Here is a 12,004-nt window from a genome sequence, read left to right as displayed (position 1 = left end):
GAAAGCATATTCAATTGTTTTAAAAAAAGCTGCAGCCATCTTTTTGAAACTTGCATTGAAATCTGCGCAGTTAGGCCACAGTTGAGGACAGCCTGGAAAGGTGAAATGGCCAATTCCTAGTCTTGTGAAATTGGATCAGATTATGTAAAAATAGAGTCATAGATTTGCAGAGCACGAAAACTAACCTTTCAGTCCACGCCGACCACATATCCTAAAGTAATCTCATGATCCATTGCCACCATTTGGCACATATCTCTCTCAACCCATCCTATTCATATATCCATCCAGATCCTTTAAAATGTTGTAATTGTATCAGCCTCGACCACTGCCTCTGGCAGCTCATTGCATACATTTAACACTCTCGCGTGAAATCGTTACCTCTTCGGTCCCTTTTAAACATTGGCCCTCTCACCTTAAACCTATGCCCCTCTAGTTTTGGACTTCCTCTACTGTGGGGAAAAACATACAAATGTTGAGCAGCCAGACAAAATGCTGAATAAAATGTTGAGCACCAGGGAATCAAAAGAATTGTGGCTCCAGCCTTTTCTTTCCTTCAGTTGGCATTTAGACACTTAAAATTTGTCAGTCGTGCCAGGATCTCCAAGGGGCATACTGTGCATGTTTCTCGGTGACGGCAAACACTGCGCATTTACGCCGGTGTCAGGAAAATATTGTGCACGCTCTTGTCTGTCAGCGGAAACGGCACGCGACATTGTTTTTTTGGCCCAATGGAAAGCGCTGGAGGACCGAAAAGAATGCGGTCCTCCTGCCAATGAGAGCCCTCATTGTCTGAACGCGGAAATAGGACCATGAGTTTCTGTTGCTTCTTTCTCTCTCTGAATGAAGATTGAGGTTCATCCCAGACTGCAACCTCTTTTCTTTGTCTAACATCTGTGAGTACAACACACTCTTTCCTTACCCCCTTTTCTATTTCATTTTTCATTCTGAAGTTCAACTCGACTTGCAGCAAAGTTGGTTCAGGCCTGTGTCTTAATTGGCAAACACGTGGAAAATTCAGTGACGCAGTATGAAGTTATAGCCTTTCCTATGAAATAAACACAGGAAGGAAGTGCATTGTTTAAATGATGATATATTGGGATGTGGAGCAAATGAGGACTACAGATACTGGAGATCAGAGTTGAAAAGTGTGGCGCTGGAAAAGCACAGCACAGCAGAGCAGGTCAGGCAGCATCCGTGGTGCAGGAGAGTCAACATTTTGCGCACAAGTATGGTGTGTGCATGTGCAAAGGTGCCTCAACTACTTTCTACTCAGGCTTTCTACTCCAGTCAAAGCCATTTGTCAGACAGGTGCAGCAAGCAATGAGCAAGGCAAGTGGTATATTAGCAAGAGGAATTGAGTTCTGAAATGGGGATCTTCCTGCAGTTAGTTGTCATTGAATATATTCAAAGCTGAGTTCATCTGACTTTTGAACTTCAAAAGTAGTTATGGGGGAAGTCAAGAAAATGATTTTAAATAAATATTTTTATTAGAAACTTTTTCAAATCTTTTACAAAACATCTATAAACAAAAAAAACCCCAAAATACAGAAAGAGAGAGGCAGGACAACAATGTCATATCGCTATACTATTAATAATGAACTACCTACTATCTACCAGAATTATTGAATCTACATAGCTTAAACTAAACTACAATCAAATTAAATAAAAATTAAATTAAACTGAATTCAAATTAACTTAAATCACATTATTTTATTCTATTTCACTCACCACATCTCCAGCGAGGGTCTCGTCCCTGGGTGCACCAGTTATTGTACCCCTATTCTTTTCCCCCAGCCTCCCCCTCCCAGGACCTCACGGATGCCCAAACTGATTCCCATGGCTGTACCACGGCCCTACTTAATATTGCTGATAAGTCTGCATTAATATAATTTAGAAAGGGCACAACGTCTTGTAAAGCTGCTCTGTTTTGTGGTGCACCAAATTCGTGTGGTAATCTTGGGGGAGATGCTCCATCGCCAGCCTACGTCACCCCATAAGACCTAGGGGGTTTTCCAATGTCCAATTCATTAAAATATTCTTCCTTGCACAGTGGGTAAGAAGGTTACAGAGTCTCCTCCCTTGTTCCCAAGAGAGGGCAACCCCAGAAGAAGAAATGCCGGATCCACTTTAACTTCAATCCCCAGGATGTCCTTCAGCTCCCTAACTATAGCACTCCGGTATGTCTGGATCTTACAACATGACCTATAGCAGTGTGTGAGAGTGCTTATACTAATTTTATATTTGGGACACCCTGGTGACACTCCTCTCTTGAACTTAGCCTCTCTGGCGCCATATGAGCCCTCTGTGAAATTTTCAATTGCATGTTTTGTTACATATTGAAATTTTCCTTACATTTTCCCATATGTCTTCCCGTACTTCCAACGAAATATCCTCTCCTAGCTCCCGATTCCAGAGGAGCCATGCTGGTGGTGGGGATTAGTGGGGGTGCCTGATCTGAAGGATGGAACGCAGTTCCCTTCACATTCCCCAAGGCGCATCACTTCTCTAAATGATACAAAGTACGAACTGGAAGAGCACCCATACACTGGAATACACTTTTCTCCATATCTGACCTGGAAAGCTGAGCCAGGAGCATTGACTTGCTCTGTATGTAATTCCTTATCTGAAAGGACTGAAAAAGGTTCCTATTATACAATCCATATTTCTGACCTAGCTGGCTAAACGACATCAAGACCTCCCCCTCGAATAATTCTCCCAGACAAGAGATTCCCTTACTCTCCCATGACTTCAAGCCGGAGTCCATTGCCCCACGTTTAAATCCTTGGGCTCGCACCAATGGGGTAAATGGCAAGGTCTTAAGCCAATTGCCCTCATTATGCCTCATTGTCCTCCGGGCTTTCATTGTATTTAAAATGATTGGACTCTTACACTGCTCGGTCATGGATTTCATTTTATCCATGAATAATAGATTGACTAGGGGTCATCTCAACTGAGAGGCTAAAGCGTCAAGTCAAATTGACCCCGTATTCCCCCGTGCCCAGTCACCCACATATGCCAAGAAAGCACTTACTTGACATCTCTTCATGTCTGAAAGATCCACCCCACTCCCTCACCCTGGGAGAGCTGCAATTTGGTAATCTTAATTAGGACATCAAATAAAAGAACCTAGCCAACCATTGAGCCTCAGTAATACTCATCTGGGTAGCAACAACGGGAGCATTCGCATGGGGTACAACAGGCGAGGAAGAACATGCATTTTAATCAGGGCTATTTGGCCTAACCATGATAACGGTAATCCCTCCCACTGCTGCAAATCCTGTTTTACCCTCCCCAGTAATTGTACATAGACAGCTTTATACAGCTGGTGGAAGGCAGGAGTAATAAACATTCCCAAATAGAAAAAATCCTTTTGAAAACCATTTAAACAGGAACTGCATTCCATCCTTCAGATCAGGTACCTCCACTAATCCCCCTACCGGCATGGCTTCTGATTTTGTAAATTGATCCTGTAGTCCGGAAAACTACCAAATAAATTAATTGTTTGAATCAATCGAGGACCGGACTCCTCCTGATTGGCCAAGAACAAAAGGACTTCATCAGCATATCGGGTGATCATATTCTCCCCCATTCCCACTCTTGGCCCCAGTATTTCAGGATCCCTACTGATAGCCTCAGCTAATGGCTCAATTGCCAAGGTAAATAGCAGCGGTGAATATTAAAGTTAACTGAATTAGTGCCATTTGTGATGGTTGCATATGTTCAGTACCCTCCTGATATTGTTGGAGGAGCTATGGCCCTTAACAAAACCCATCTGATCTTCTTTGATAATATAGGGCAACACCTTTTCCAACCTCAGGGCCAGCATCTTGGATAGAATTTTAAAATCTACATTCAACAGTGAAATGGGTCTGTATGAAGCACATTCTTCGGGCTCTTTCCCCTTCTTTAAAATGAAGGAGATATTAGCCTCCCTAAGAGAGGGCAGAAGACAATCGTGTATATGAATAGTAATACATCCCCAGAGGTGGTTCCACCAACACATTTATGAATTCCTTATGGGATTCACTTGGGAATCCATCTGTCCCCAGTGCTTTGCTACCCTGGAGATGCTTTATTGCTTCCTGCACCTCCTGTATCTTCATAGGCACATTTAACGTGGAAACAAGTGCTGCGTTTATATTGGGGAGGGGCAGATTCTGCAAAATTCAAACAATCTTTGTTTGGCAAAGGAGACCCTTTTTTGCCACCTGTGTGTGCAATGAGTCGAGAGCAGCTCGGAGAGCTGCAGCTTGACCACTGAAGGCCTATTATAATATACTTCCTCAGCTATCTGCAGCCGGGTTTCCAGCATCCGTTGTTGCTCCTCCCTCTGCCTGTTTCTAGCCATAGAGATGTACATCACGGAAACAGACCCTTCAGTCCAACTCGTCCATGCCGACCAGATATCCCAAGCCAATCTAGTCCCACCTGCCAGAACCAAGCCCATATCCCTCCAAACCCTTCCTATTCATACACCCATAATGCATTGTCTGAGCTGTCACCTTTTGTTGTAAAACCTTAAGTTATCTCCAAGAAGGTGACTGCTCAGCTCAGATAATGCATATTAATGATACGTGCAACAAATTCTAAATAGTGAAAGACTTAACAATCCAGGTTGTTCAATATATCATTTCAATGGCATGATACTGTGTAATGTTTTGCTGTAAATTCTGTGTCCTATGATCTTATACTCCACAACCACCTGATGAAGGAGCAGTCCTTCCGAAAGCTAGTGCTTCCAAATAATCCTGTTGGATTGTAGCCTGGTGTAGTGTGATTTTTAACTTTCTCCAGGTTAGGGTGGATTGACCATGATAAATTGCCCATAAGCGTTCAGGGTTGTGCAGATTAGGTGCATTCGTCTGAGGTAAATATAAAATAAGAAGGGTTGGGGAATGGGTGTGGGTGGGTTAGTCTTTGGAGGGTCGGTGTAGTCTCGTTGGGCCGAGTGGCTTGTTTCCACACTGTAGGGATTCTATGAAGTTCTGCTGTAGGGCAGTGCAGACGCACTGCAGGTCAAACGGAGCAAACGCAGTGAGGGGGACAGCTGTTGACGTTGTTCCGCCCCAGACCCATTGTGATGTGACAAGGTGGAAGTGGCTCTGTTGGTTTCAGAGTAAAACTCCCTCCATCTGGACAGCTCCACATTCTGGGAGGGAGAGAGATTAGATTTTAGAATCCCTACAGTGTGGAAACAGGCCCTTCGGCCCAACAAGTCCACACTGACCCTCTGAAGAATAACCTACCCAGACCCATTTCCCCGTCTCTCTAATGCACCTAACAATGTGCAATTTAACATGGCCAATTCACCTGACCTGTACATCTTTGGACTGTGGGAAGAAACCGGAGCACTCGGTGGAAACCTACGCAGACACGAGGAGAATGTGCAAATTCCACACAGACAGGGATGGAAGAATAGAGATTGGGAAAGGGGAGGAGTAGATATCTTGTTTGTTTTTATTTTTAAAATGCACTTGATTCCCACAAATAAATGGAACAGGTACAAGTACAGCACATGCAGTCTTCCTCATTGCAATTTCAAGGTTTTGCATCCTCTTCTTCTGCGTTGGTTCCAGCACATTTGGCTTCCTTGTCCTCTCCCAACCCCCACCCTGAGCCGTTGGTGCTTCGCTTGTTTATAAAATCAAGAGAGGCATGGATAGGGTAAATAGACAAGGTCACTTCTCTGGAAGTACAGAACTAGAGAATAATAGGTTTAGGGTGAGGTGGGGATGGGGGGGGGTGGTGTCTGGAGATTTAAAAGGAACCTAAGGGGCAATTCATGCAGAACATGGTACATGTAAGGAAACAGCTGCCAGAGGAAGTAGTGGATACTGGTATAATCATGATATACCCATCCAGATGCCCTTTAAATGTATGAATAGGAAGGGTTTAGAGGGATAAGGGCTAAATGCTGGCAAATGAGACTAGATTCGTTGAGGATATCTGGTCGGCATAGACCACTTGGACCAAAGGACCTGTTTCTGTGCTGTATATCTAAATGACTCTGGTTTGCCAAGTCAGTATGTTCAGTTTCTCTCTGGTGTCATTGCCTTGATGTCTCATTCCAAACTTCACCCGCACCCACATGGGGGCACGTTAACCAGTTTGTGCCTGGTTGTTTGTCAAGAAGTTACATTGCAGGTACATCCTGAATTTACACTCTATATTTTTGCTTCCCAAAATCAGACCTGCTCACTCTCAGCAGTTTCCCAATGTCATGGAAGATATTAATTTTCAGGTGGAGGTATCCAAAATTCAGAGAGATGTCAGTTGTGACTGTTTTGCTGTTCTGTCCCTGTCAGATCCTGAATCAGCACCTTCATGAGAATTAGTTCGAATGGAGTGAGCTGGCGGCAAACACAGCAATGAACATTGGAGACTCTGAGCCATCTGAAACTTGCTCAGTGTGAAGTACATTCCACATTGCTGCAAGAATTACAAGCAGCAAAGCCTTTCCAGAACATCTGCTTGTCATTCTGTCCCCGGGGGGCTGATGTTTGTCTCATCCCCAAGAACTGGACTATCTCCACTGGCGGATAATTAACCCGTTTTATTTCTACTTGCACGTTGTTCTGGGGGGAATGTAGGGTTGGGGGAGGGTAAGAGTCGTTCGCTCTTCTGCTCTCTCTCCCTCTTTCTATCCCTCTCTCTCTGAAACTCTTGGGGTGAGAGGTGTCAGTTACATTAATGCGGGGAACATGAACAACTTTGATTGTGAACTTTCTCCAAAGGTCTGTTATCGGAGAGATAGAAAGATGCTGTGCTGGCAGGACAGAGAGAAATGAACACTGAGGACTCTTCGCCCAGGTAAATTCACATTGTTGTACAGCCTGCTTGGTGTTCAGAAATCGTCTTCACGCAGCAATCTTACGGAAAGTCTATTGCAAAGTGGGCATCGCTTTCTTTGCTGCGACCACGCAGCAGTTAACATCTGAGCCCCAAGTGTCCCAGATGAAGAGAATCCGTGTGAAACCTTCACTCACTGAGAGTCATCCCCACGTCCCTGAGCTGAGGGACTGCAGGCGGTCCAACACGGAAGGGACGGTTAAAATTGAACCAATTTTGTTCCTCAGCCTGTCTGTCCCAGAGACAGGCAGCGGGACGGCATAAACATGAAGCATCATTCTCCCGCCGACAGAGGCGGTCCATCCCATCGAATCCACGGCGACTCTCTGCCACTTGTCTCTCTCTGAGGTGATTCACAATCAGTGATATCTGTCCGAATACTAAGGGACTGTGTATGAGTGGTGATACAGTTTCTGACATGCTGATCGTCTTGTCATTCACGTCTGAACCAGCGAGGCGAATTACGGCAGGGAAGGCACAAAACCACAAGGTATGCATCTCAGCTCATTGGCAGCTCAGAGAAGTGGGTTTGCGATTCAGTTCATAGGAAACCGACCAAGAACAGGAGAAGACCACTCAGACCTCCCAAAGCATGTTACTTGAACCGTGTGATGTTCGCGAGTGTATCGGTCTGATACGGGACATTCAGACATTCAGGAAGAAGGTTCAAAGGCAAGGTACAGAACAGAGTACAGCACCATTTCAAAACGACGCTGCTCAAGGGGACATCGAGCAATAGCAGAGGATGGTTTCGATCCATCGATGCCGTGGTATGGGCCTAGCACGCTACCGTTTTCCACAGGTCCCTTCAGCCTTTCGTCTGGCATGTGGCATGCACGTTCGAGACTGATGTCAAAGACCTCCACTACTGTCGTGTAATATGCTGTTTCGCAGACGTATGGAGCCTGTGTAAATATAAACTTTTTTCTAACTTCCCACATTCTGTTGATCGAACTGTGATTTCATTATAAATCACAGCCTGTGTCACAGCGCAGACGGACGCCATGCGGCCCACCTTCGCTCTGCTGGTTCAACGCAGTAAGTAAACGTGGGTCTCTATTCGTATCATTCACTTGCCTTCTCTGTGTAAATCTGCACATTGTTACTTTAAACATGATCACCGAATTCCCGTTTGCGTCTATTGAATCTGCCTCTTTGTCAGTGTCAGATCGGGATTTGCTGACCCTAACCACTCCCTGTACGAAAGCGTTCTTCCTAATGTCACTTTTGGTAACTATCCTCATGACTTTAAAACACTGCCAAATTGTTGCCGATCCTTTCAGGCATGGGAGCATTTTAACTGCATTACTTTCTCTGTCGAGACTTCGCATGACTTGGAAAGCTTCATTCAGGCCAGATTTCAAACTTCTGTTCTCCGAGGAGAGCTGTCCGAATTTTCCAATCTTGCTTCACTGCTGACATTCCTTAAACACAGCACCACAAACGTTAACGCTATATTCCATCAATTCACTTGCTTACTTCCTACCCAATTCGTTTTCCAACCGAGTTTAGCGAAGTTGCTTTTTGAGAAAATGAATCAGGCACTCGTGCATAAATCAGGAAGCGCGGGCTCGTTGAGGATTTGAACCGGGGATGTCTCGCAGTGGAAAATGCAAAACAAGAATCATACCCCTAGTCCAAGAAGCCACACGCGCTATGAGCTGTCCCTGCCGCTCCACGTGTTCAACCAGCTGAGTCTTGCTCAGTGTGAAATACATTTGACATTTATCTGAGAATTACAAGTGGCAAAGAGTTTCCAGAACAGCTGCTTCTCATTCTGTCTCCCTGCTGCTGTTTGTCCCGGCCCCAGGAACCGAGCCCTCTCGACTGACAGAAAGTTGAACCATTTTGTTTCTAAACTTGTCTCTGACACCGGATTGACCAGTGACAAGCATTACCCTCCTCAACATAGGGTACAGAGAACAACAGAAGACCACTTAGACCTCCACGAGGGTGTCATCTCAACTGTGCACATTGGGCCAGTATATCAATGTGAAATATTTATGTCGAAGTTTTTTTGGGAAAGAAATGAGAAGGCGAGGTGCAGAACAGTGCGCCGTCGTACGGGAAAGCTGCAAAAACGACATTGACTGAAAAGGAGAGATGGTTTCCCCTCTGGGTGATGCTCCCATCAACGCACCCGCAGATATATCGCCGTCGTGCAAATATAAACTCTGTCTTAATTCTCACATTCTGTTCTTTCGAATTTTGATTTCTCCAAAAGCACAAAATTTCAACACTCGCAAAATTCAAACTTTAACAAAGTGCTCATAGATATATTTAGCGAACACCTGGAAGAAATTTGAGAGCTCTTGAACTTTAAGTGGAACGAAGGGGCGCTTCTCTCGAGGCTGTGTAATGTGGAGATGTGTTCCCCATGTTAACTGGTAGTGGTTGACCATCCCAGTGCTTCCCGATGCAGGGTTGCCCTGACACACTGGGAGGTTTCTTTGATAAACTGTCCAGGGGGCTTCCAGCCGCACCGTGACGTCATAGGGCAAGCCCCCGCTGATGGCCTGCAGCTGCTGTGACACAATAATGATGCTGGTCCCAGAACATGAATACAAATTAGTTCGTGAGTCACGTGGTACTGAATCATTCGATGGAATGTTCTTTCAACTTCACGGATTTATATATGAGAGGAGGGAAATGGGCAGGGCTTACACCTCGATTCAACTCTTCGTTCACTTATAACACCAATGGTGGATAATTAAACTATTTTATTGTTGTGTTGACGTGAGGAGACTGTGTATATATAAACTTTTTCTAAATCCCCACCTTCCGTTGGTCGAACTGTGAGTTCACTCTGAATCACAACACGTGTCACAGCGCACTTGGAGGCCCACCTTAGCTCTGCTGGTTCTACACAGCAAGTAAATGAGAGTCTCTATTCGCATCATTCTCTTGCCTTCTCCCTGTAAATCTACACATTGTTACTTTGAACATGTCCACCGAATTCCCTTTTGTGTTCTTGAATCTGCCTCTTTGTCACGGTCAGACAGGGATTTACGGATCCGAACCACTCCCTGTGCGAAAATGTTCTTCCTAATGTTACTTGTTTTCCAAATGCCTTGAAATCTCTGCCAATTTTTTGGGAAATTGAAAGGATTCTCATTCCTGCACATGAGGCTGAATTGATTTAATTTCTAACGTAAAGGACTGCGGAAGCTGAGATCTGAGACAGAAAGAGGAACTGCTGGAGAAACTCGGCAGGTTTGGCAGTGCCTGTAGGAGAAAACAGAGTTCTGAAATATTGTCTCTGATTCTCTTTCCACCGATGGTGCCTGACCTGGTGAGTTGCTCATTCAATTTCTGTTTTTGCTTTTAACTGAAAGTTCATTTCATCTTTCGGGATGAAACACCCAGACTCTCCATTTGCAGATATTTAACCCTTTCGAAACCTGTGAAGTGATTGGATTCAAACAAACCCAGCAATAATTTACTCTTTCTCAGCTCCACGGGCAGAGAGACCTGGGAAATGAAGCTGTCAGTGTGGTTCTTTATTCGTGGGCCGAGTGGTTAATGCGACGGACTTTAAATCTATTGCAGATTCCCTACGCAGGTGTGAACCCTGCCGACTATAAAATAAGAAATGTAGTCAAAACGAAAGGGAGACTGTTCCCCGGTTTCTTCTTTAAGATTCAAATCAGTGGAGGGTGAAAGATGTTTCACTCACATTGGGACTGGTCGGTAATCTGCAACCCACTGCCTAACAGGGTGGTACAAGCAGATACCCACAGAGCTGCTTTTGAGGCGATGAGTCAAGTATTTGGAAATGAGACTAGAACAGTGAGGGGCGTGAAGTCGTGATCGAAATGAAGCAGGCACCTGAGGATTATTGTGTTTTATTTGCCAGTGAAAGATACTGATTCACAAAGTTGGGACTATGGAAGGGAAGCAGGGACGGTGATTATCTTTGGCTGTTCCTCTTGTGAATGTTCCCATTGCTGCGCATGTCCGTGTTAACGTCAGAACTCTGCAGCATGGCGGCGTCAGATCCGCACAGTGCCAGGGGCGCAATGGATGACGCATCTGACTCCACCTACCTGTTTGAAAAGCAGCTCACAGCGTCTTCACACACCCCAATTAATCTTTCTCATTGTCCTGAAGCCGGCATACGGTTTGAATTCCTGATCTGCGGGAACGATACTCTTTTCACTGTCTCGCGCCAGTTAATGTCCCTGAGAACATCAGAGTCAAGTCATAGCGCTGTCAGAGGAGGGGAAGCTGAAAGAAACCCACACGCTGCTCACGAGCACATTTCACTTTCCCCAACTCACCGCCCCAACCACTGCGGCTCTTGGGAGTGGAAAGGGAACAAACACCAAAACCGAGTCTCATATTTGTGAATCTTCTGAAAATAAGGAAACTGTTCATCCCTTCGGATCTTCCATCCTGGGCTGACAGCGTTGATTTTAAATGGCTGTCCAGTCAGTGTCGAATCTTTTTGGCTGAAAATATCTTCCTTATCTCATCCCAGCATTTCTTGCCACAGAGAACGGTGCGGCAGAGTTCATGTATATATTTCCTTGTATGGTATTTTGTAAATAACATTCGTTTGCTGGTTGTTTGTATCGGGTATTTCAGGTTTATTAGCCGCTGTTCAAGTTTGTTGGTAGGTTTGTGGGCCACCATGATGCTGAGGGGATTGAGTTGTCTGGACATCATTTCCCAGATGTCTTTAATGTAAGGTAATGTGGCTTGGGTTTCTGCACACGTTGTGTCCGCTTGTGTCAATTTGTTGATGTGAAATCGGCACACTGGGTTTATTGGGTAGGCAAAAGTGAGGACTGGAGATGCTGGACGCCAGAGTTCAGATCAGAGTGGTGCTGGAAAAGCACAACGGGTCAAGCATCTCCCGAAGAGGAGGAAAATCGACGTTTCGGGCAAAAGCACTTCATTAGGAATAGAGGCAGGACGCCTTCAGGGTAGAGAGATAAATTGGGGGTGGGTGTGTGCTGGGGCGAAGGTAGCAAAGAGTAAAATATGTGAATGGTGGTGGGGATAGAGGTGACAGGTCAGAGAGGAGTGTTTAGCGGATAGGTGAGAAGGGAGATTGGCAAGTAGGACAGTTCATGAGATAAGTGCTGAGCTGGAAAGTTGGAACTGAGGTAAGGTGGGGGAGGGGGAATGAGGAAACTGGTGAAGTTCACAT

Source organism: Chiloscyllium punctatum, chromosome 36, assembly GCF_047496795.1.
Source record: "Chiloscyllium punctatum isolate Juve2018m chromosome 36, sChiPun1.3, whole genome shotgun sequence".
NCBI lineage: Eukaryota > Metazoa > Chordata > Chondrichthyes > Orectolobiformes > Hemiscylliidae > Chiloscyllium > Chiloscyllium punctatum.
The sequence above is the reverse complement of the archived record's forward strand: the minus strand, read 5'-3'. Positions refer to the sequence as shown.